The sequence below is a fragment of the Orcinus orca genome, chromosome 8 (assembly GCF_937001465.1).
Source record: "Orcinus orca chromosome 8, mOrcOrc1.1, whole genome shotgun sequence".
Lineage (NCBI taxonomy): Eukaryota > Metazoa > Chordata > Mammalia > Artiodactyla > Delphinidae > Orcinus > Orcinus orca.
Window position 1 is genome coordinate 61,480,801 of NC_064566.1, and position 23,083 is coordinate 61,503,883.

At 37.1% G+C, this 23,083-nt stretch overlaps 1 protein-coding gene and 1 long non-coding RNA gene across 15 annotated transcripts in view; one reads left to right on the plus strand and one right to left on the minus strand.

Moving 5' to 3' along the window:
* DLG2 (discs large MAGUK scaffold protein 2) overlaps positions 1 to 23,083 on the minus strand; it is a 2,044,900-nt gene that overhangs the window by 1,067,042 nt on the left and 954,775 nt on the right. The window lies entirely within an intron of this gene.
* LOC125965184 (uncharacterized) overlaps positions 1 to 23,083 on the plus strand; it is a 1,042,439-nt gene that overhangs the window by 829,756 nt on the left and 189,600 nt on the right. The window lies entirely within an intron of this gene.

A 23,083-nucleotide genomic window follows, 5' to 3' on the forward strand; every position in this document is an offset into this window, starting at 1 on the left:
TAAGTTAGGAAACATATCCCTTTGGTGGCATTAGCATATTAAAGACTGAGCAATCATTCAACAAAGAACCCTGTTTACAGTTGTTTAATTCAATATTCTCTAAATTTACGTGACTTCAAAACACTATGTTTTCCTGTCTAACACTTATAATTTTACAGAGAGATGACAATACAGACTTGTTTTTTCTTTCAAGAAATTAGGTGATAATGGAAGTGCAAGTAATGATATAGCTTGGAGAAAGGAAGGAAGAGTTGAGAGAAGGTTTTATATCTTTGAAAAAGGGAAGACTCCAGTCATATTTGCAAAATGAAAGGAAGGAGACTCTGGAGAGGGAGAAATGGAAGATGCCATAACATTTATTTAGCAACTGCTAAATAAATAAACTGTCTCAATACTCTGGAGACACAGAGAAGAGGTAACTCCCCATCTGGGGTCCAGCAAAGACCTCAACCAAGAAGTTTCATTTGAGTTGGTTTTTCAAAGGCTTGCAGAGAAGTTACCAGGAGTAAAAGAGAGAAGATGGCAGACATAAGAAAGCATGAGAAAAGAGCATGATAGAGCAAGGTAGGACCATAAAGGAGATTGTGGCTAAAATATGGGGTGCACTGATAGGACATGGGGCTGGAAAATTAGACTGGGCCGTATATAGTGCTTTAAAGGACATGCACGGCCAAGTTTGGCATATATAAGACATAAAATAGGGAATGCCGTGCTATATTTGTCTTACAGAAAAACACTTTGACAGCAGTGTGAGTGATAGACTGGAGGTGGAGAGACCTGCAGCAAAGCAGGCAGTTCTGAGCCGATTGCAATTATGGGACCATTGCAGGTTTCCATGGATACAACTATGAATAGAGAATTAGTAACAGAGTATGGAACATCATGTGATCTTTACTGGTTTAAAGCAAACCTCCTACCTCAGGACTCTTGGGCATGTTTCAAAATATAAACTCAGCATTTCAGTTAACTGCTGCTATGAAAGTTCTTTGGAATCATAAGATCACCCTTCATGCAAAAAGTAGATCACAAAATGTAGGTCGTTCAAAAAAAATCACAACAGCGCTTTGCAAAATGGAGATTCAAAATGATACTCGTTTTAGATTTATTCTTGGGTCTCATACTTTACTTCAAAGTATAGCTAAGATGGAAAAATTTCTATTTCTGGGTTTTATTTTGAGACACCACAAACTGCATCTTAATGAAAGGTTTAGCAATTATCAGAGCTACCTCATGAAGAGGTAAAGCCCCTTTGTAGAAAGGGAACATGTTCTCTGCTTATTTGAATGGAACCAGTACACAAGCAGCTGAACCTTACCATGCCCAGCCCCTTGGGAGAGCCATGCAGGCACGAGGAGTTTCCCAGATCTGCACAGACTAGTTCTGCAAAGAGGAAACATTGTTTGGCTTTCCACTCAAGGTAGTAATGACTTCACAGGTTATTCCTGTTTTAATTCTTCCTGAAGTGATTTCAAGCTTTATTCAGATTGTTGATGAAAGCTTAATATGTTTTTTAACCATAAATAAAAGAACAAAAGAAGAAATGGCACAAAATCATGCAAATGTTCCTGATACTTTCTTGTTTTTTGGGTAATATATGAAAGACTGGTTTTGAAGCAGGGAGGTATAACCATTCTCTGGTCTGATTTTTTAAGCTTACTTTAAAAGAAACAATCACTTTTTTAAATAACCAGATAGTACAGTATAGAGAAATCAACAAAAACAAATATACGGCATCTTAAGGGTAAGAGTTCAAGAAATGTTAATATAGAAAAAAATGGCCAATGTCTGAGGAATTTAAATGAGATATTATAAGAAAAAAAAGACTTAATTTTTTAAAATTTTCTACATGAACACCTATCATTGGCTAATTTTAGGGTGAAGACATTTATTAAGTAAACTACAAATGTTTCTAATCAAATGGAAAAATGATCAGCCTTACTCTGCTGAAATTCCTAAAGGAAGGATGAAATTTGGGTGCCAAATATCAGCTCAACTTCAGGAAGACATTTCTAGCAATTAGCACCATTGCTAGATGAAATATGCAGCAACTGAGAGGGAGTGTGGGGTCCTTCATTGCTGAAGGGGCCAGTGTGTGCTGCCTCAGAAAGCATTATATATGAACCAGATGACCTTTTTGATTTTGAGATGATATATTCTCAAAGAAAATCAAACTGAGGACTGAACTCAAACCTATTGCAAGAAATCCATCACTTTCCTAATCATTAAGTAAAAATACTATTTCTGGAAGGCTTACTATGTATCAGGCTCCATGCAAGGCGGTGATAGTAACAGACTGAATGTCTTGTGCTTGTGGAGCTTAGAGTCCAACTCGGAAGACAGACACACATTAATTATAAGGAAGGTTGATGACAGGGGAAGCACATGTATTTCTCTTCCTTATAACTATTATCATTATTGCTACAGGAACATTTTTTTTTTCCTGAAAAATTGATACTGTTTCTGAAGCACTCCATTTTTCTCCAACTGAGCTTTACAAATGCTGGAGTCCACAAATTATATCAAAATGTTGTCTTAATGAGAACAATGAGGCCAGTGGTGATGGAGATTACAGTGAGATGAATGGATATACACATTCTTGTACACTCTAGTTTTGGTATTAATTTATTAGTAAAGTGCAGATGATTTTCAAGAGGAAGTCTAGATGATACGACCATGGCAACCATGAACCGTTAGAGCAGCAGTCAGTTATTGTGGTGTAAATAAAGAAAACCCATCTCTAAAACCTTGAATTTTATGTTTTATAATGGATGAATTAGGCTGACACCATCTGAACCCATTTATCAATTATGGCATCAATAAAACAGGGACAAGGCATCATGCACCTCCTGATGTGAGGCAAAAGGAAGTGGCCACTACTGCCCATAAAGTATTCCTGCCATTTGAAAACAGAAAACAAAACCAAAACACAAAAAATCTTCAATCTAGTCAGACCTCTACCCAAATTAGCAAATTATAGGAAAAGGGGTAGGAGAAAAGGAATAAATTAAAGAAAACACAAGAATAGTGCTAGATAGCTCCAGAGTATTACCCAGGGTATGTATCCTGACTTCTTTAACATGCATGGGATGAAAAGAGAGGGGAAACTGATAGATTAAGAGATATTTAATCAAGAGCTTTTTAATCACATACAATTTGCAGATCTTGACTGAATCCTGATTAGAATAAACTGACTGTTAAAAACACAGCTTTTTTGGTGGCAATCATTCTGTAACACATGTCTATCAAATCGTCACATTGTACACCAAATGTTATATGTCAATTATATCTCAATAAAGCTGGAAAAGAAAACAGTTTTAAGACATTGGGAAATACTGAACATGGACTAAATATTAGACATTATTACTGAACCACTGTTAATTGTGCTTAGTTTGATAATTATATTTTGGTTATATTAAAATAATACTTATCTTTTAGAAAAACATGCTGGGCTGTTTATGGGTAAAATTCTATGACTTAAATTATCCTAGCAAGCATATTCACATAAGTGGGAAGAGCAGGTAGATGAAACATGAATGTGAAAATGGGGGATGATTATTCTATTCTCTCTGCTTTTGGCTATGTTTGAAATTTTCCATAACAAAAGTTTTTAAAGAACACTTTCCCTTGGTGATAGGAAGATATGTCTGGTTCTCATACTCAAACACCAGAGAAAATCTTTAGCTGTAAATATGAAGACTCTTCATAATTCCAAAAAGCTGAGAGATTCAAAAACAAGTTGGTACATGGAGCACAAGACCAGTTTCAGCAAGTGATTGAACATAAAAACCAAAACCAATGTGAGGTTTTAGGGACTTGTTTTTGATGGAGTGTTGATAATGGCGTGTAGAGGCACCTTCTGAGAGATGAAAATAACAGTGATATGGAATGCCTGATGTCTGAATGTGTCAGATAATTCAAAAAACTCTCAGTACAAGACCTATTTTATATTTTGATTCATTTTACCTTGATTTTAAAAATTATTTCAGTCATGGTCAAAGTTGTAAACATACATATAAGAAAACAACATTTTTGAGAGGGGAAGAAGAGCTGGTACCCCAAGCATAAGTGAACAAGATCATGAGTAGAGGAGGTGAACCTCTTTCAATATGATAGGAGGAAAGCAAAGGGCAGGCAAAGAAGAAAAGGCATTGGTGGGATTGGTAGGAGAAGATGAGGGAGCTCAAAGGAGATGTCCTTCTTCGTGAAGTAGGGGGCAAAGTCTTTGGCTGAGAGCAAAGGAAGTGATGATAGTAATGGATGACGGAATCTTGGCAGGACAAGAACAATGAATTCAAGAATGTATGATGGGTAGTTAGAAAGTGATGGGATTCAATGGATTGAAAGTCTCTGTGCAATCAATGGATTGTGGCAATAGATGTACTCAAGTAAATAAGCTTATGGATAAATCTCTGAATAATTAGGTATAAATGTAACTTTGCTCCAAATGCGTTAAAGAAAATAGAAATTGAAGGGAACTTTGTGGAAAAATCAGTTTGAAAGCAAAAGATGATCCTAAAATGTAAGGAACTGGGACCAAATTTATCCATTTTCTAAGTTTCATTCTTGTTTAGGTGAGGAATATTTAAGCATCTCCTACATCAGTGTTTCTTAATCTTATCTTCACATTAGAATCACCTGGGGAGCTTAAGAAAGAATCCTGGACTTCAAACTGCATTACAGATCAATTCAGTCAGACTCCCTGCGAGTGGCCCAGAAATTAGTATTTTCTAAGGCCCCCAACCTGGTTCCATTTTGCAGCCAAGGTTGAGACACTGGTGTTGTGATAGTTACTCACCTAATCCCATTCCACTTTTTCCCATTTTATCTGATCTCATTCATCACTGAATTTTGAGAACCTTTCCCAGGTACAAGACCTAACCAAAGCATGAGTGTATAGGAGGAATTTTCTACCTGTTCTACCCACATTTCCACTACTGTACCTTTATGTATTTTTAATAATCTGATAGGTCAGAGTTTAGGACATGGATTAAGCCATGGCTTGGTAGGGCCTAGGAAAAGTGCCTCACAGGATAGCACCTGTAAGTGGAGCTCCATCTTCTACTTCTGCTTCCATGCTCTAGGCTCACCTAGGTAGAGTCAGCTTTCTCCAGGCATATTGGGCCATCCTCTTTTTTCTTGCGTTGTGCTTCCTGTCTGTGCAAAACTGAGCAGTGGCCCTGTGGGCAGACCCATTTAGGTCTCACTCTTTCTATTTTAGATGCTCTATATCTGAATTTGAGTGGCACATTCAGACATCTCAGTTTCATAAAGGAAAGAGCAGGATACCCATCTTATACCTTCAGGTTTAAGCCACAATGGTTTCTTACTTTTTACCAGATCTGTGCATTGGTAAAAATCCACTGAAGAATTAATCTTCAGTTATGAAGTGGTACTCAGAAGCTAGGTTAGCTTCTATGCCTAATGTATAGGTACCTTAATCAGAAATCTCATGAAAAGGGGTTTGAGGTGCAGAGCAAGCATAGGGAATTTCTTGGTCCCTGGCTATCATGCCATCCTTAGGAAAAAATTACAACCTAAACCCTAAGTATTCATTTCTAGTGTCTTCTTTATCATTTACCTGCTAGACTCGCCCCCCCCCCATACTCTCAATAATCCTGTGGGGTCAGCAGAATTGTTATTTTCTATAGATTATTCAGGATTATTGAGGTTAAGGGACTTGTTCTATAATACAAGTTGGTGAATAGGCCATAACTTGAACAAGCACCTTGTTTGTTATTTTGTGAAACCCGTTCTTCACGAAGGTGAAAAGGGAATTTATCATGTACAAGTACCATAGCAGGTGTTCAATGTCAGCATCTCACAGTTGATAAAAGTTAGTCAGAACTTCTGAGTATCTTTATTCCTAGCTTAGTCTAGTATTCTTGGGTGTTTCTCAAATAACAACAGGAAACACAGAAATCTGTAAAATAAAACCAGGTCTTACCATCATTCATTAAAGAATGAGAGAAAAAAAAATTGGAAGGCATAGCCTTTTATCATTTATCCTCCAAATCTGGTATGTGATAGGTGTTCAAGAAATGTTCAAATGATTGCTATAAATGCTCAAAGCTCAAATATCCAAATAATAATTGGCTTAACAGAAGAAAAATATTCTTATCACAGAGAATCTTTATATTTGACTATTTAAAATATGACCTTTGTTCACTTCATTATGCTTGGAATGTGTGTACCAAGGTAGTGACTCAGCTATGCTGAAGCTGTCTCTGCTCTGTTATTTTTATGGAGATTGTACACTGGTAATTAGCATGTATTATCAAGAAAAGATAATGAGGAATGATGGTTGGTGTTGACATGTTATTCTAGAAGCTGTAGTGATGCATAGGCCCCTGAAAGAATTATTTTGGAAAAAAGAAAAAAAGGAATAAATTATCCTTTAATATTAACATATTTTTCTGGTAATAGAGGCATCAAGAAAAATACCCACAGATACTGCTTTTGAGAAAGAAATTGGTAAAGTCTTCTGGAAAGAAATATAGTGCTAATATTCATTATTTAAGTGCTTTAAAAATGGACCTAACTTTTGATCCAGCTATTATTTCACATCCAATAATTTATTCTAAGTAAATAATCAGAAAACAAGACAGACGACTTTGCAAAAAGGTGTCTGAGAGAATTATTTATGACGGTGAAAAACTGGAAATTAAATATACAGCAAAAAGAAATGACAAGACTTGGTATCTCTGTCAAATTGACCCCTAATAAACCATTAAAATGTTTTTAAAGAATATTTAGTCACAAAATAATTACTCACGTTAATGTTAAATGAAAGAGAGCCAAAGAAGTATGCCTAAATTTTGACATTTTTTTAACATCTTTATGGGAGTATAATTGCTTTACAATGGTGTGTTAGTTTCTACTTTATAACAAAGTGGAACAGCTATACATATACATATGTTCCCATATCTCTTCCCTCTTGCATCTCCCTCCCTCCCACCCTTCCTATCCCACCCCTCTAGGTGGTCACAAAGCACCGAGCTGATCTCCCTGTGCTATGTGGCTGCTTCCCACTAGCTATCTATTTTACGTTTGGTAGTGTATATATGTCCATGCCACTCTCTCATTTTGTCACAGCTTATCCTTCCCCCTCCCCATATCCTCAAGTCCATGCTCTAGTAGGTCTGCGTCTTTATTCCCGTCTCACCCCTAGGTTCTTCATGACCTTTTTTTTTTTTCCTTAGATTCCATATATATGTGTTAGCATACGGTATTTCTTTTTCTCTTTCTGACTTATTTCACTCTGTATGACAGACTCTAGGTCCATCCACCTCACTACAAATAACTCAATTTCGTTTCTTTTTATGGCTGAGTAATATTCCATTGTATATATGTGCCACATCTTCTTTATCCATTCATCCAATGATGGACACTTAGGTTGTTTCCATGTCCTGGCTATTGTAAGTAGAGCTGCAATGAACATTTTGGTGCATGACTCTGAATTATGGTTTTCTCAGGGTATATGCCCAGTAGTGGGATTGCTTGGTCATATGGTAGTTCTATTTTTAGTTTTTTAAGGAACCTCCGTACTGTTCTCCATAGTGACTGTATCAATTTACATTCCCACCAACAGTGCAAGAGCGTTCCCTTTTCTCCACACCCTCTCCAGCATTTATTGTTTGTAGATTTTTTGATGATGGCCATTCTGACCGGTGTGAGATGATATCTCATTGTAGTTTTGCTTTGCATTTCTCTAATGATTAATGATGTTGAGCATCCTTTCATGTGTTTGTTGGCAATCTGTATATCTTCTTTGGAGAAATGTCTATTTAGGTCTTCTGCCCATTTTTGGATTGGGTTGTTTGTTTTTTTGTTATTGAGCTGCATGAGCTGCTTGTAAATTTTGGAGATTAATCCTTTGTCAGTTGCTTCAATTGCAAATCTTTTCTCCCATTCTGAGGGTTGTCTTTTCGTCTTGTTTATGGTTTCCTTTGCTGTGCAAAAGCTTTGAAGTTTCATTAGGTCCCATTTGTTTATTTTTGTTTTTATTTACATTTCTCTAGGAGGTGGGTCAAAAAGGATCTTGCTGTGATTTATGTCATAGAGTGTTCTGCCTATGTTTTCCTCTAAGAGTTTGATAGTTCCTGACCTTACATTTAGGACTTTAATACATTTTGAGTTTATTTTTGTGTATGGTGTTAGGGAGTGTTCTAATTTCATACTTTTACATGTACCTGTCCAGTTTTCCCAGCACCACTTATTGAAGAGGCTGTCTTTTCTCCACTGTATATTCTTGCCTCCTTTATCAAAGATAAGGTGACCATATGTGCGTGGGACATTGTTTATATAAGTAAATAATAAAATTATATTTTGTTCTCTACACAAGTGTATTCTCCAAACTGTCTTGAGTGAGTACACTTAACTACAGTTAGAATGTTGGGAAAACACAGTGTTTATTAATATTTTTAAAGTCTGTGGTAGAATAGACTAGACTAGAGGTTAGAAAGCCTGAGTCCCAAGTGGATCTGCCACTGTAGTTATTCATCTTTGTCACTGTAAGCCAACTCTTTAACACTTAGGGTCTCAAGTTACCCTTTTGTTTAAAAAGTGGCTTAGATTTAACAGGTCTAGAATTTAAACACCTTCAGGAGTCCCTCAGTTAATATAAAGACATGAAAAAGGTCAACTTCATACATTCATTCAAGAAAGAATTATTGAGTGCCTACTAGATGTCAGGCATGGTACAGGGCACTGGAATTACTGTGGTGGGAGAAACACATGTGGCCAGCTGCTTGTATCGCAACGAATTCAATCTTAATACCTTCCTAGAGGTGGGGGAGTAAGGTGGGCCACAATAGAGTGTCCAGATCAGTATTTTTACATGCATCATCTCATTTATTTCTCTCAATATCTGTATGAGATACCTATTATTTTCTACATTTCCCCATTTTATTGGTTAAAAAAGAAGACAGTGATGTTGAATTACTTGCCCAATTTCATAAAGGTATTAAGTAATGGAAAAATATTAAGTAATGGAAACCTTGCAATACTAAGCAATTTGATAACCTAGTAATATCAAGCAATTGCCTCAGTGAATTGAACTGAAATGAATTCAATTCAATCTTTCTATCAGTTTCTAAATAAGATAGAGACAAATAAAAGATTGTACTAGATTACCATCCATTCCTTTTCAGTTCATAAACCTTATGATTCTATTCTCAATCTAAATTAGTTCCTTAGATCATATACCGGTGACATCTCTTCTTCATATATTAAAAGTCTATTGTCCTATTATCACCAAGATTCAGGTGTAATTTAGTTTTGTTTTCATGTACCTTTGAGGATGCAGTGGGGAAATAAAGTGATCAAGCTGAGGCTCTTTGATATTCTCATTTGGATTCTACCTTTTATTTTGCTTTAAGAAGTCGCTTCCTCAACATGTTATCAGCTCTGCAGACTATCTTGAAAGTATGCTGAAAATTGTCACCTCAAACATTAATGCATTCGGTGTTTCTTCACAACAGAGAGCTACTGTTGCTGAGTTAAATTAAAAGAAAAAGTGCAAAACAATTTACAGAAACCTAAAATCCAAAGCTAAATGATAGACATGCCTTAGATAATGCTCTTTTATGAATACATTGAGAAAATTAGACAATTCTAGTTTAGAACCAAAGTATACCTTATCTTTGAAAGAAATATATTGGAGTAAAATTCTGAAAAGTGAACAGCATAAAAACCTAGGTCAAATGTAACATCATCCAAGAACCTTCTTTAAGTCTGCTACTGAAAACTAATTGCTCTGTTCATGGTACTCCCAAAGGATATTATCTGAATCCTTAAGAAGGCCTATCAGTCTGTCTTGAACTTGTTAACTGTCTTTACCAATAAGTACTGAACTGTTAAGGGCAGTGGTCAATTCATTGAAATCTCTGTATACCCAGATCATGATGCTCTGTGCATTGTAGACCTTCCATATATATTTCTAAATACGCAAATGACTAATTTAAATAAAATTACATTTTTTCTATATGGAATAGGACTTTCCTTCTATTCAAACATGACTTAAAGCAAACCATTTACCTCTGAACTTCAATTTGCTTATTGGTAGAAGGGGATATACATCTGTTTTGCCTACAACATAAAGTGTTAGATATCAAAGAATATAATAAATCTAAGAGCCCTTTAGGTTAGCTGTGAAAGCACCTAATTCTTAGGTGTCAACAGGAAGGGCCAAGACTAGTCATTCATTTTATTCCCCTCTCTTAATGCTTTTGCCATTTTTCTAGTCTCCAGTACCTGAACCTGAGTCATCCTTGACTCTCACTCTTTCTCACTCTACTCCATTGCCAAGATCTGTCTTCTAGGTTCCTACACTATATCTTAGCTTAACTGTATTGCTTTATGCAAAGATTATCCAATTCAGTCATTTTATTACAAACATTTTCTAAGCACCTACTATAGGCCAGACACGGTGTTGTGGGTACTCTGGTGAACACAGTGACCTCCGTCTTCGATCCCATGGAGCTTATACTCTAGTAAGATCCAAATAAACGGGCAACGATACACAATAATTCGTTTTTCACTAAAGAATAATGACACCTAACTCATCCTGGGGTAGGAAGTTTTCCCCAAAAGGTGACATCAGTATCACTACAACTACCACACCACAAGCCATTGTCATCATCATCACCATCATCATCTTAACATGTAATAGATTGCTACTGTGCATCAGCTGTCCTTAGTGCTTTTCATGTATTATCTCATTTATTCTCACAACAACCTTATGAGAGAGGTACTATTATTTTTACTTTACACATGAGGATATTTAAACAACAACAAACCTTGACTAAGGCTTCTTAACTAATCTGACATTTAAATCCAGAGCCCGTGACCTTAAGCCAAAATACTGCTTAAATTATTCTGATACCAGAGGAATGAACAGGGGTAAGAACGAGAAGAACTCAGTTAATTTTTCAAGAAGCAAGAATAACATGTACAAAGGTCTGGAGATGAAAGAGAAGGGTATATTAAGATAACTGAAGAAAGTTCAATGTGTACAGATCCTGGAGGGGATGGAGGTGGGGATAAGATAATGAAGTTAGAGAGGGTGTCAGGAGCCAAATTATGTAGGGACTTATAATTGTAATTAAGGTGTTTAGATTTTATTTTAAAAGCCAACTATTGCAATAGCTGTTCAACAGGCATTGATTTCATTCAACTCATTTACGTGAAACAACTTTCATTCGGGTGATGTTCTAAGTGCTGGAGATACAGCAAGAAACAAGATAAGCAAGGTCCTTAATCTCAGCAAAATAATTTAAAAAATAAACCAGAAGGTAAGATACATTGCTAAATACTATCAATATAATGGACTGAAAACAGAATAATGTGATAGGAAATGACGAGGTCAACACTGGATGATATGGAAAGGTGTCTCAGAGGACAATGACTTTCATCTTTGCCCTTATATTCATTCTGGCTTATACTCAAACCTGTAGCTAAAACAAGGTTTTTAATAATCTCTTCTTAACCACTTATCAAAATACTTTAAATTTTTATTTATAAATTACACATCCATTTAAGAAACACAGATGGATTTAAAGTGAAAGTGAAATTACTTTTTATTTCTACTCTAAAGTGATAACCATTATTAGCTATTTGGTATACATCCTTCTTGATAATTATTTCCATATGAAGTTTTTGCTTTCACATAAATGAGATCAGAGTTACTATTTGATATCTGTTTGGTTTGTTTTTTAGCATATGATGAACATCATTCCAAGTTAGTACAGAACTAATTCATCCTTTTGGAAAAGCACAATTACAAGCATATTGTCCAAAGTTTATGCCATAATTTATTTAAGATACCCCAATTAATGGACATTTCAGTTGCTACTAATGTTATAATGTTAGATAACATACTACTGTCGATATCATGTACAATATATTAAGTATTGCTCAGTTGTGACCTGAGGATAGATATATTAGTAAAAGTAGGACTGCCAAGTATAAAAGTATGCATGTATTAAATATTGGTGCATTCTACCATATTGTTTTCCAGCAAATTTATGCCAATTTCCAGTCTCATAAGTATGCACAATTTACATCTGTGATGACAGTACCTATTTTTTACTTGTTAGTGGCTAGTACTAACCACTATTAATCTTTTAAAATCTTTGTTAATCTGATAGGTGAAAATGATCTTGCATTGCTTTAATCTTCATTCCTTCGTTATTAGTGATATTGAGCATCAAGTTCTGCTTCTCTTCATGAGAACTCTCTCATCACTCCAATCATAAATTCTCTAAAAATTCTTCAGTGCTGTTCCTGTTCTCTCCTTAAAATATTGATTATTTTCTATTTGTCTTAATTTTCCTACTAGATTGTTGGCTATCCAAAGCCACCTTTCACATAGTACCTGGAAGACAGCAGCTGCTCAAATACCTCTAAAAGAAATAATTAATTCCACCAAAAAATTAATTCTATTTATTCCACATCCAAGACTCCACTTTAAAGAAATAATTAAAAATATGATGTTTCTATAATCAAGTAAAACAGTTGCATAGGTACAAGGGAAGGGGAATGGGGATGAAAAGGAAAATGACTTCTACGTTCTTGCCGTGGAAACAAGGAAATAAAAAGGGAAGGGGAAAGTCGTAGGAAAAATTGATGGTTTAAGTTCTCCCTTTTGCCTGTGTAGCTTCTATCCCTGACCCCCACCTTCTGCCCCAAGATCTATTCAAACCCCTCCCTGCCAGAAGCCCTTCCCTAAAGCCTCACTAGTACCAGTCTCCACTTTCTCTGGATTCTATTTTATTTACTGCAAATGTCACATTAGAAAGCATTTAATTTGTCTCTAAATTATTTCTACTTTTTATCCTTTCTTTATATCCAGGACCCAAGGGCATCAAGGGTAGGACATTTAGACTTTTAGTTCTCCAATCACCTAAAACAGTAAGACACTGTGGGTGCACAGCAAATATCTTCAGAAGAGCTTCTTTCACCCAGACAGTGAGTAATCAAAATGTCTCATTATGAAGGGGACTAGAATTTATTAAGCCATGACTATAGTCTAGCTGACTAACAATAATGATTTTATATGTCATGCCAACCTCACAAACCTCACAAACAAATCATGCTCTCCATTTGAGAGTCAGCAGCAGGTATACAGATAGAATTCAGCTCAGTAAGCCTCCAAAGCTCCTTTCTTCCACCCTGTCCCCTTGAGAGAGGCAAATAAAAGTCTCAACTTCTTGATGCATAACCTCGCTGAACTAAGTAGGCTATAGCAATGCACTCAGAAGGAAAGGTGTGAGTAAGATTATTTGATGATAAAAGAAGAGAGGCCATTTCTTCAGGAAGGTGATGCCAGTGGACTTTTAAAACCCCTCACTCTGGCACTGTCTCTATTAAAGAAAGAATCTGGTTAGGATTTCTAAGATACTGAATTCAAGTTTTTTCTTTAAAATGATCCCTCTAAGGAAATAATGCCTAGAGTGGGAAATACATGGACTCTAGAGCCAGACAGATCTAAGGTCAAATTCTGGGCTCTACTTCTTCCTAGCTCTGGACTTATCAGGTTATTCTAACCTGAGTTTATTAATAAGCATCAGTTCCCACATCTGCTGAAAGACACAATCGCCCCACAGGGTTGATTCAAGGTTTAAGATAACCGTATCTCTAACATGGGTCCTGGTCTATGATAAGCTGTCTCAAAGTGTTAGTGGACTTCCTCTCACACATCCTTTGTCCACTGGGAAGAGAATAGTTCTTCACTGCAGACTTTTCATGTGACTCAAAGCGCTGAGCTCTCTGAACACCTTTTTTTTCTTTCCCAGTCAGCAGGTATAAGGAGAGGGCCCTCTGTCAGATAATGATTCGTGTGATTATGTCAAGTTAGGCTTGGGAAAATCAACCTCTTACCTCAAACTGAAGACAGTTCCTCAGAAGCATTTCTCTAGAGACTGATCAACAGGAGACTGTGCTGTCTTTAAAGGCAGGACCAGGATCAAATTCTTGTTTGTACTCAGAGCCTAGCACAGAGCCCAGCACCAGCCAGGGAGCAATATTAGGGATTCAGTTTAACGCATTCAAAGCAAAATTCCTTCTTGGAGAATTTACAGTATGAAAGACCAAAATAAAATAATCATACCTGATCCTGTCTGTTTGTTTGCTTGTTTTCACCTACAGTAGCAGTCCCTAGAGATACAGACATGACCAAGGGCAGAAGCAAGCTTTACCACATCTGCTAACAGTCCTGAAAAGGCATTCTTCACACACTTATCTGCCAAAGCAGTGACTCATGAAATTGAGAACGTGCTAAGATTTGGTGAGAAACGCTTCATATAAAATTAACATAAGCAAAAGGTTACTCGAGGGAACAGTGCACTACTTTTTTAGGTGACCCAGTTATGGCTAAATTTGGAAAGTTGGCAAGGCTGATTCTTCCCTTTAAAACAGATCTCACAGAAACATAAGATACTATGCAGCCTCGGGGCCCAGATCTTTGCTGGGCCATCAATAGTGGGAAAGGCCTTTGAAAAAGCCAGACGTCGTGGATGTGTCTGGTCACCTCACCTTGCTATTGAGATCACCGTTTACTAGAGTGTAGTTTGTGAGAGAGGAATCAGAAGGGAAGAACTCATAAACTACAACCTATTTAACAACACTCAAATAGTGGTAAGTATATGCCAAGCACTATGTAAAGTATAGTACAAATGTTTATTCCCATAACAACGTTATAAGATGCTGACTATTATTGTCTCCATTTTATGGACGAAGAACTCAGAAATAGAGAGTTTACGTATCTTGCCACAAGGCAATGAAGCTAGTAAGTGGCAGATCCTGGATGCAAACAGAGGTAGTTTGGTTCCAAAAATCTGTGCTCTTGATCCTTACACTGCCTTTTAATGTGATGTAATGTTACTACATATAGTAAGACGACATCTATTGTTTGGTTTCTGGCAGAAACTGACAATTGTTTCTGAGAGGCAATGCAGTGGAGGTTCAGAATGGTGACTCCAGAGCAGACTGCTTGGCTTAAATCCTGAATTATATGCCCATAAACCAAGTATTCTGGGCAACGTAGTTAATCTCTCTGTGCCTCAGTTTCCTCATCTGTATATTGGGTATAATAATAGACCCTATGTCATTCAGTTTGGAGGATTAAATAAGTTAATACCTATAAAGCACTCAGAACAGTATTTGGCACATAGTATCGATCAAGGATTAACTATTATCGTTTATCAAAAAAAAAAAAGAGACACTCTCTTGCTTCTGGGTTACAAAAGAAACACCATAATTCTCATTGATTTTTGTGAGAAGACACGTATAGATGGAAGAATATGATCTTTGGTAACGTGATAGACTCTGGTTAAAGTCTCACCTCCAACTCAGCCCAAAAACTTGGGAGAGTCACTTAATCACCCTGAGCCTTAGTTTCTTCATCTGTAGAATGGGTTAACACACACCTGACACAGTTGAGGTGAAAATTAAGTGAGATAATGTGTATAAAACTATGGAAACCGAAACCTGGCCAATACGCAAATAAAATTACCAGAGTCCCTGCCTTCCCTTTATATGTATGACGGGCTATACTACTGGAGGACACTGAGTGATTTCACCAGACTCCAGCATTCTTACCAACCTGAAACGTGTCATGACTGGCAGCATTTAATTGACAGGCCCAAAGACACCTAAGGGCTTAAGGATATTTTTTAACTTATTTATGAGAATAAAATTTGGAGACTATCAAAATGTCCAGTAATGGGAGGCAGGGTAGTTAAATGCATCAACTATATGTTATTTTATGCACTCCTTTAAAATTATGACATTTGCCTTATATCCCAACAATTACACCTTTATAAATTTATTTTATGTCAATAAATCTTATATGCTAATATATATGATTTATCATGTCGTAATTGTAAAGGGAAAAAGCTGGAGTGACCGATTATCAGTAGTGACCCATTATTTACCCATTATTTATCAGACCCATTACTTATCAGTATTTACGTATTTTAAATACATTAGGGTTTAGATACAATGAGATGTGCAGATAGATAGTACTAAAAGGAAAAATTTTAAACTATGCCACCTCTGAATATTTCAGTAACGTTTGTTTTCTTCCTTATGCTTTTGTGATTTCCAACTTTTCTATAATACACATATTAAAAGTCATAATTGATAATAATAATTATCCTATAATGAGCATCTATTACCTTTGTAATCAGAAAACAAATGCTTTACAGAATATGTTAGTAGTATTTTTTTACCCCTGATACTTCTTACAAGTCCTTCATAGGAAGCACACATTAAAAAAACAAAAAGCAAAAACCAAAACCTTTTACCAATATGGTCATCATCATAAGTTCATGACAGGTCCCAGATAGTGACCCAAACCAGAACTAACCTGGGGGAAAAGTCAGGTGGCTTGTTAGGCTCTGAACTAAAAGACATGAAATCTACTCCACTATTGATGAAGGAAAGGGAGGAAGAGGTCAGCTGGTGGTGGGCGGCCTGAGCCACAGGGTCAGTGGCAAACTCTTTTCTGGCCTGGCCCCAGGCCTGATGACAATGCCCTTGCCATCCTTACTCTAACTTCCCTAATCTTGCCAATCTTGCCTTTATAGTGTCAGCCTGCCAATCTCTTCTGAAAAGGGCAGCCTAGGCCAAGGGCAGCAGCTTGAGTACGTAGCCCTGGTCATTCACTACCACACCAGCATCAGAGTCATAGACATACCCACAGAGTACTGTCAAACCTCCTCTCCCTCTAGTATCTTCTACATGCTGTTTATTCTGCCTAAAACATCCTCCTCCCTCTCTAAGTTTCTCTGCCTGACTCTTCCTTTTCCAGTTACCAGCCGAGGTGTCACTTCTTCTAGAAAGTCTATCCTAATGCTTTAGGCTGGGATACATGTATCTGCTAGATGTTCCCCAATGGCTTATGCCTCGGGTTGGGCCAATCGCCCCGTATTCTAATTTATTATTTACTTACTGGTTTCTCAAAAATTACTATAAGCTTTTGAAGCCAGGGATTATGTATTATTCATAGCTTTTTCCTCAGTATGAATCCAATGTTTGGTAAATAGTTCAAGCTCAGCAATTTTTTTTTGTATGAACAAATGAATGGTCAATGTTGAAGTAAAAGGTCCTTGCAGCACCTTTATACATTCCCTATAGAGAAAACACCACTGACTTAACAAGGAAAGTAAGCACCTAGAAGTGACTGGATGAGATCAGAGTAGTGAACTATTGAACAGAATGGTTGGCAGTATATACAGATCAATAGGGATAGTTGATGAGGCCCCTGAAATCCTGAGGGGCTCAGATGCTTAGAGAAACTCAAAATTCCATCACAACTGGTCTCCTGACTGAGACTCCTCGTTTTACAACTCTAATTGTAACCTGTGTGCCCTTATGCTTCTATTTTTATCAGTGGCCCAAGTGGTGGTACCTGGAAACCAGTGATAACAATCACTAAAAAACAAAGTAGCTAGTGAATCTACTGTACACATAACTCCCTCATGAGAACACCTACATTAATGAGGAGTGAACTACAAAGATTTTTATGTGCCATTCTCGCCCAATGAAAGATGATTTCGCCATTAGTTGATTCAAAGAGAAAGCAAATAATGTATAATAGCTTTATGCCAAAGATTTTCATTGCAATTTTGTTTTTAACAGAAAAATCCTGGAAGCCATCTGAACATAAATGAGTGGGGATAGTCTCACTATTATACTGTGATTTCCCCCAAGATATATAATTTTTATTTTTACAGTTTTTTAAAGTATGAACGGACTTATAATAAACTACACATATTTATTATTTTTATTTATTTATTTGTTTTTTGGCGGTATGCGGGCCTTTCACTGTTGTGGCCTCTCCCGTTGCAGAGCACAGGCTCCGGACGCGCAGGCTCAGCGGCCATGGCTCACGGGCCCAGCTGCTCCGCGGCATGCGGGATCCTCCCGGACCGGGGCATGAACCCGTGTCCCCTGCATCGGCAGGTGGACTCTCAACCACTGCGCCACCAGGGAAGCCCCTAAACTACACATATTTAAGGTATACAATTTTATAACTTTTGAGCTATATAAATTCCTGTGAAACTATCAGCTCGGTTAAGATATTGAACATATCCATCACTCCAAAAAGTTTCCTGGTGCACCTTTTAAACTTTCCCTTCCACCTCTCCTTATTCCTAAGCAACCACTTTTCTGCTTTCTTTCATTGAAGACTGATTTGAGTTTTCTAGAATTTCCTATCAATGGGATTGCCTAGTAAGCACTCTTATTTGTCTGATTTCTTTCATTTAGCATACAGTACTTATTTTGAGATTTATGCACATTACTGCATGTATCAATAGTTTATTCCTTTCTGTTACTGAGTAGTATAACATTGTACGGATATGTCATAATGTCTTTATCCATTTTCCTGTTGATGGATATTTGGGTATCTGCACAATTTTGCTATTAAAAATAAAGCTGCTATAAACATTAGAGTACAAGTGTTTATGGACTTATATAACATATGGCTTCATTTCTCTTCAGTAAATACGTAGGAGTGGAATGACTGAGTTGCTTAGTAGATGATGTCCGTGAAAGTGCGTATAATGTAATACTAAGTGAAAAGGCAGGATTTAAACATAGCCATATGAAAAATGACAAGAAAATTAAGTGTAATGACAAAATACACTAAAACTTAGAGTAGCTTTTTAATTTGTGTGGTGGGACTATAGGTAATATATTTTCTTTTCTCATTTGTAAAAGTTCTGTAATATTTTCATATTATTTAAAATATTTTTAAATAAAGGGGAGGAGTAATAATATTTGTTAAACACCCACTGTATGTGGGAATATACAGAGAGAGAGAGATAGATCTATATCCGTATCTATACTACTTTGTCTTTACAGTGACTTCATGAGATAATTATATTGGCTCAGTTTCACAGATGACTCAACTGAGGCTTAGAAAGATTAAGTTATTTGCCTAATACTCCATAGCTGGTAAGTGGCAGGACTGTGATCTGAGCCCAAAACTATCCGGCTACAAAGTCTTGTCCTTTCAAATCCTTAATCATGTATACCAGATCATATATCTTTATAAAACGGAGGACACAGGTGGAACATTATGAATTCCTGAATCCAAGTACAAGGTGATGAAGATTCTGTTGAACAAGTTCGCACTGCAGTGTTCTGTGGGGCAGCCAGGCTGAATAGGAGCGGTGCGACACGCTGGGGACTGGCTTGATCTAATTTGAATTCCTCCAAGCAATACTATCAGGACAACTGATCTCTCTTGAGGTACCAAGACTTCACACAATGTTCAGGGTAACCAAATCAGGAAGGAAATATTGGTATTTTATATCTGATATATACTATTAGGCAGCTTACAAACACCAGATAGCAGTTCATCAAAGTCAGGCTAGGAAAAGACTCTCTGTGATCTAAGTCATCAAAGAGAAGCTCAGTTCTTGGCAAGTAACCTCTAAAATTTCATACTAGGCTAATGATGTTAGCCAGCTCCCTTCAGAGGGGAGAGTTCTGGCTCTGCCATTCACCAGCTATTTGGCTTGGGCAAGGTATTGGATTCACTCTGAGATTCGACTTCTTCAACTGTAAAGTGAGGAAAAGGGTACCTATGAAAATAATTGGTTTTGAGAGTTGAGAAAAGGCATGTAACAGTCGGCATGATGCCCTGCAGAAAGTAAGTGAATAACAACTGCTCTTATTGCTTCTGCAATTGTTTTTGATGCTTTTCGTCAATGCCATAGACTCAATACCTAAATGCCAAGATAAAATGATGAGCTGAGAAGAGTACAGAATAAAAGCTTTTAATCCTTCTCTGGAATTCTTCAAGATTTTTTAGAACCTGCTATTCTAAGCTTTCCTACCTCCAGTCATTTAAATCAATGGTGGAAATCCCTTGCCCAAGAACAGCTAAAATGGTCAGATTTAGAGCACTCGCAGCAAGAATACATTCTCAGGTTGAAGTGACATCATATGGTCACCAAGTGGGAGGCAGACATTTATCTTTCCTGAGCCTCCCCATTCACAGCTGTAAATTAGGCCCTCGCCTGCCTATGCATCTCATGTTATTTCTGTGATGGAATGAGAGGCATGAACACTTTTGATCAACTGTGAAGAACTATGAATATGTAACAGTGGTTTCAGATAAAGTGAGGTAGGGTAAATAGCGTTATATATTATTCATTCATGTATTAATTTTTTCAATAAATATGTGTTGAGTGCCTATTATATGCCTGAAACTCTGCCAGATGCTAGAAAAACAGAAACAAATGGGCACTGAGTCCAGCTAAGAGAAGCAGATTTATAAAACGGTAAGTGCTATCTTTTGATAGAGAACTATAGAGACTGCGGAGACCACAGGAAAAATGTTCTTTGGGGAAAAGCAAGGAAAGTCAGCAGATGCTTTAAAAAAGCAGGTAATGTTTTGAGCTGACACTGAACATAAGCAAGCAGTAGAAACAGTGTGAGTAAAGACGGAAGGTGTGGAAGCCTGACAGACACACTCGTGGGGGGTAAAAAGGAATAAAGGGTGAAAGAAAGAATTAAATTAGATTAAAATTAAGGCTGGCGAGGCAAGGAGGAGCTAGATCATGAGATGCCTGTAGACAAATGTTACAGTGTTTGAATTTTAACTCATAACAATGTAGAAAAATTGGTTTTATATAATAGAGAAAGCAGGTTAAATTTGCATTTAGAATAATCTCGTGTCAGTAAACTGTCGTCAGGGAGACCATTTAGCTTGGAGTCAGACAAGTGCTAACTAATAATTTTTTTCTTTCCTTATCTCTAAAATACCTTCCTGTCTACTTAACAAGTTTAATCATCTTGAGAGTATGTGAGTGGAAGTTTTATAAGATGAAGAACACCACATAATGCAAGATGTATAATGATCACTGTTATTCTGTCTTGTGATTTTCACCTTCTGGACAATCAGTTCGGCTACAGGGGTTAAATCAATTGTGCTATAATCTACATTTGCTGTTTTACAGGACTTTCAAAGTAGTCATATGGGCCCTGCCATGATTCTTAATTTTTCATGAGTTAATCCAATAAGAAGAAAATAAACATAACTGATTGAACTCTTAAGTGAAAGCCACACTTAATTACTCAACCAAGCACTCGAGCAAGCACCCAACTCATAAGGATGATACAGTTCAATGGAATATTTCCCCATTGATTTGTTCTGTCACTTCTAATTGCTCTGAGTGAGAGTTACATAACATGGAAGGTGTTAGGCGTCATGATTGTAATTCTGGGGTGGAGAGACCAATGAAAAATAAGTGTAGCTTTAGTTTCCTTAGATGAGTTCAATAGCTCTGTACCTAACACAGGCACCTTACACATAGTAGACTCTCAATAAATGCAGATTGAAAGCAAATGGAGTCATCAGAACCATCGAACACCCACTAACTACTGCTCTTGGTCACCTTAAGTGTTAGTTCAAAAAGTATGGAAATGTTCACTATCTAGCACTATCATTAGAAGAAAAATGAAATTACATTTGTGAAGGTACTTAGTAAATCTTAAATAACTACATAAGTTTAAGACATTAGAGTTTTTATTATTGTTAGCTTCACTTTGAAGTTGATGGGGGATATTTTCCCTTTTTTTGCAGATGAGTAAATGAAAGCACAAAGGAGTTAAAGAACTTTTACAAAGAAATGTAGCTAGAAAGGTGAGTCAGATCTCATTGCCCAGTTCTAAGTATCCCTCCTTCCTTCCCTTTCTTTTATATTTTCATTCATTCAACAACTACAACGATATTATTAGGATAAAAATATAATTCCACACCCAAAGTGGGCACTTTCAAAAACCAAAGTGAGTACTATTAATCATTACCCTGGGAAAACCAGAGATGAAAGCCAGGACTTTTTTGGGTAACCTAGCTGCCACAGATGGAATATTTACATTCCTCCAAAATTCGTATGTTGAAACTGAATCCCCAATGTAATGGTATTTGGAGGTGAGGATTTGGGGGGGTGATTAGGTCATGAGGGTGGAGCCCTTATGAATAGGTTTAGTGCCTTTATAAAAGAACCCTCGAAGAGATCCCCTGCCCCTTCTGCCATGTGAGGACACAATAAGAAGACTGCTATCTATAAAAGAGGAAGCAGACTCTCACCAGGCAGTGAATCTGTTGGTGCCTTGACATTGGACTTTCCAGACTCCAGAACTGTGAGAAATAAATTTCTTTTGTTTATAAGCCACGCAGTCTATGGTATTCTGTAATAGCTGTCAGAACTAAGAGATTAGCGTATTTGATCACCCTAAATATTACGTACTGGAAATAGAGGAATAAACAAGAAACAGCCTGTTCTCTCAGAGCTTAATGGAAAAAATAGAAAAAATAAGCAATGAAAGTAATGTAGTGCTATAAAAGCTAAAATAGGGGCGTCCCTGGTGGCACAGTGGTTGAGAGTCCGCCTGCCGATGCAGGGGACACGGGTTCGTGCCCCTGTCCGGGAAGATCCCACACGCTGCGGAGCGGCTGGGCCCGTGAGCCATGGCCGCTGAGCCTGCGCGTCCGGAGCCTGTGCTCCGCAACGGGAGAGGCCACAGCAGTGAGAGGTCCGCGTACCAAAAAAAAAAAAAAAAAAAAAAAGTGTGAAAAGCTAAAATAAAGGTTATGGGAATCTGGAAGAGGGACACTTCAACTAGTCTTTGGGTTTAGAAAACACTTAAAAAAGGATGTGATCTGTGCGCTGAAACTCAAAAGCTGAAGTATCCTGATAGATAAATAGTAAAAAGCCTCTGAAGCAGCAGAAAGAGTCTTTAAAAAGTGTGTCATATTCAGGAAATGATGAAGATGCTGGTATAGAGGAGTACAGGTTCACATGGGTAAGTAAAAGGAAAGAAGATAGGAGAGGTGGGGAGAGAGATGACCTTGGGGCCTTAATGCTTTTGCTAAAGAGACTGTACTTAAACCTGAAGGTTACTGGAGGATTTTAAGCAGGAAATCAATGCGATCAAAATCTGCATTAAAATGTTCCCACTTCCATCAGTATTGTACACAAGGCACTCACTCTAGTGGGCCTCCTGCTGCAATGCATTTGTGTCTAATAAATTCTAACCATCACACGTTAAATGAATCACAGACACA